This window comes from Osmerus eperlanus, unplaced genomic scaffold, assembly GCF_963692335.1.
Source record: "Osmerus eperlanus unplaced genomic scaffold, fOsmEpe2.1 SCAFFOLD_680, whole genome shotgun sequence".
Taxonomy (NCBI): Eukaryota; Metazoa; Chordata; class Actinopteri; order Osmeriformes; family Osmeridae; genus Osmerus; species Osmerus eperlanus.
This window is the reverse complement of record NW_026911595.1, coordinates 12,501-16,135: the sequence shown is the minus strand read 5'-3', so window position 1 is coordinate 16,135 and position 3,635 is coordinate 12,501.

Sequence of the window (3,635 nt, the reverse complement as noted above, 5' to 3'; positions counted from 1 at the left end):
ACTTGAATTTAGAAACCGTCCCCAGCGAAATCCCACGTTCGGGCGCAAAACTGCACGTTTGGAGCCACATTTTGTCTGAAGCTGGAAACCTGCATTCAAAGCTGGGAAAAGGTGCTCATTGACAGGCATCTCCACTTCGGGACCTCGTAGCACCTTCACCCGGGTGGCGTTGGAAAGGTCTGGGCGAGGGGGACACGGGGAGGTCAGGCTCGCCACGCGCACGCGCTTCCCCGCGAAACGGGAGCCCAAACAAAACTTTAAACGGACCCACCGAATTGGGGATCATCAATCCTGGGAAAATAACCACACACACCGCTGCCCCCCGTGCCAACTTGAATTTAGAAACCGTCCCCAGCGAAATCCCACGTTCGGGCGCAAAACTGCACGTTTGGAGCCACATTTTGTCTGAAGCTGGAAACCTGCATTCAAAGCTGGGAAAAGGTGCTCATTGACAGGCATCTCCACTTCGGGACCTCGTAGCACCTTCACCCGGGTGGCGTTGGAAAGGTCTGGGCGAGGGGCACACGGGGAGGTCAGGCTCGCCACGCGCACGCGCTTCCCCGCGAAACGGGAGCCCAAACAAAACTTTAAACGGACCCACCGAGCTGGGGACGGCTTTTTCCGGGAAGATAACCGCGCACACCGCTGCCCCCCGTGCCAACTTGAATTTAGAAACCGTCCCCAGCGAAATCCCACGTTCGGGCGCAAAACTGCACGTTTGGAGCCACATTTTGTCTGAAGCTGGAAACCTGCATTCAAAGCTGGGAAAAGGTGCTCATTGACAGGCATCTCCACTTCGGGACCTCGTAGCACCTTCACCCGGGTGGCGTTGGAAAGGTCTGGGCGAGGGGCACACGGGGAGGTCAGGCTCGCCACGCGCACGCGCTTCCCCGCGAAACGGGAGCCCAAACAAAACTTTAAACGGACCCACCGAATTGGGGATCATCAATCCTGGGAAAATAACCACACACACCGCTGCCCCCCGTGCCAACTTGAATTTAGAAACCGTCCCCAGCGAAATCCCACGTTCGGGCGCAAAACTGCACGTTTGGAGCCACATTTTGTCTGAAGCTGGAAACCTGCATTCAAAGCTGGGAAAAGGTGCTCATTGACAGGCATCTCCACTTCGGGACCTCGTAGCACCTTCACCCGGGTGGCGTTGGAAAGGTCTGGGCGAGGGGCACACGGGGAGGTCAGGCTCGCCACGCGCACGCGCTTCCCCGCGAAACGGGAGCCCAAACAAAACTTTAAACGGACCCACCGAATTGGGGATCATCAATCCTGGGAAAATAACCACACACACCGCTGCCCCCCGTGCCAACTTGAATTTAGAAACCGTCCCCAGCGAAATCCCACGTTCGGGCGCAAAACTGCACGTTTGGAGCCACATTTTGTCTGAAGCTGGAAACCTGCATTCAAAGCTGGGAAAAGGTGCTCATTGACAGGCATCTCCACTTCGGGACCTCGTAGCACCTTCACCCGGGTGGCGTTGGAAAGGTCTGGGCGAGGGGCACACGGGGAGGTCAGGCTCGCCACGCGCACGCGCTTCCCGCGAAACGGGAGCCCAAACAAAACTTTAAACGGACCCACCGAGCTGGGGACGGCTTTTTCCGGGAAGATAACCGCGCACACCGCTGCCCCCCGTGCCAACTTGAATTTAGAAACCGTCCCCAGCGAAATCCCACGTTCGGGCGCAAAACTGCACGTTTGGAGCCACATTTTGTCTGAAGCTGGAAACGTGCATTCAAAGCTGGGAAAAGGTGCTCATTGACAGGCATCTCCACTTCGGGACCTCGTAGCACCTTCACCCGGGTGGCGTTGGAAAGGTCTGGGCGAGGGGGACACGGGGAGGTCAGGCTCGCCACGCGCACGCGCTTCCCCGCGAAACGGGAGCCCAAACAAAACTTTAAACGGACCCACCGAGCTGGGGACGGCTTTTTCCGGGAAGATAACCGCGCACACCGCTGCCCCCCGTGCCAACTTGAATTTAGAAACCGTCCCCAGCGAAATCCCACGTTCGGGCGCAAAACTGCACGTTTGGAGCCACATTTTGTCTGAAGCTGGAAACGTGCATTCAAAGCTGGGAAAAGGTGCTCATTGACAGGCATCTCCACTTCGGGACCTCGTAGCACCTTCACCCGGGTGGCGTTGGAAAGGTCTGGGCGAGGGGGACACGGGGAGGTCAGGCTCGCCACGCGCACGCGCTTCCCCGCGAAACGGGAGCCCAAACAAAACTTTAAACGGACCCACCGAATTGGGGATCATCAATCCTGGGAAAATAACCACACACACCGCTGCCCCCCGTGCCAACTTGAATTTAGAAACCGTCCCCAGCGAAATCCCACGTTCGGGCGCAAAACTGCACGTTTGGAGCCACATTTTGTCTGAAGCTGGAAACCTGCATTCAAAGCTGGGAAAAGGTGCTCATTGACAGGCATCTCCACTTCGGGACCTCGTAGCACCTTCACCCGGGTGGCGTTGGAAAGGTCTGGGCGAGGGGCACACGGGGAGGTCAGGCTCGCCACGCGCACGCGCTTCCCCGCGAAACGGGAGCCCAAACAAAACTTTAAACGGACCCACCGAGCTGGGGACGGCTTTTTCCGGGAAGATAACCGCGCACACCGCTGCCCCCCGTGCCAACTTGAATTTAGAAACCGTCCCCAGCGAAATCCCACGTTCGGGCGAATAACTGTGAATTTTAAGCCCCCGTTTCTCTCAAGCTGGAAACGTGCATTCAAAGCTGGGAACAAGGGCTTCATGTACAGGCATCCCCACTTAGGAACCTCGTAGCACCTTCACCCAGGGCTCGTTGGATAGGTATGCCCGAGGGGAACACGGGCACATCGAGACCCGCGGCCGCACGCGCATTTCCCCGACGCTGCGAGCGAAACAACATTTCAAACACGCCTACCGAAATGGGGACACTTTTTTCGGGGAAAATAACCGCACACACCGCTGCCCCTTGCCCTCACTTGAAGAACAAAACCATCCCCAGCAAAATCACACTTTCGGGCGCCAAACGGTGCATTTCACACCCACAAAATACTCAACAAGTCAAACACACTCTCACACTGCAAAATTTGGGAGCCCCGGGGAACAACACTACACTCTTGGCCTCCCCGGGGAACAGCACTCCCAGGGCGGCAAGCACACCTCCGGGGAGGACCCCCCTGCACTACCTGATCACCGTGGGGCCCTGTGCACCCACTCTTAAGCACCCCCCCTGTGTTAAAACCAAAATAACCCCACTTTAAGAAGTACGTGCCCCTGGGCATCCCCTGCTTACAGTGCCCGTGCCCCTGGGCATCCCCTGTTTACAGTGCCCGTGCCCCTGGGCATCCTCCCATTGACTCCCACTCAAAATGGACTTAGGTTTTGGAGGCTAAAGTGCCTGTGATGCAGTGCCCCTGGGCATCCTCCCATTGACTCCCACTCAAAATGGACTTAGGTTTTGGAGGCTAAAGTGCCAGTGATGCAGTGCCCCTGGGCATCCTCCCATTGACTCCCACTCAAAATGGACTTAGGTTTTGGAGGCTAAAGTGCCAGTGATGCAGTGCCCCTGGGAGTCCTCCCATTGACTCCCATTCAAAATGGACTTAGGTTTTGGAGAGCACAGCGCCCGTGCCCCTGGGAGT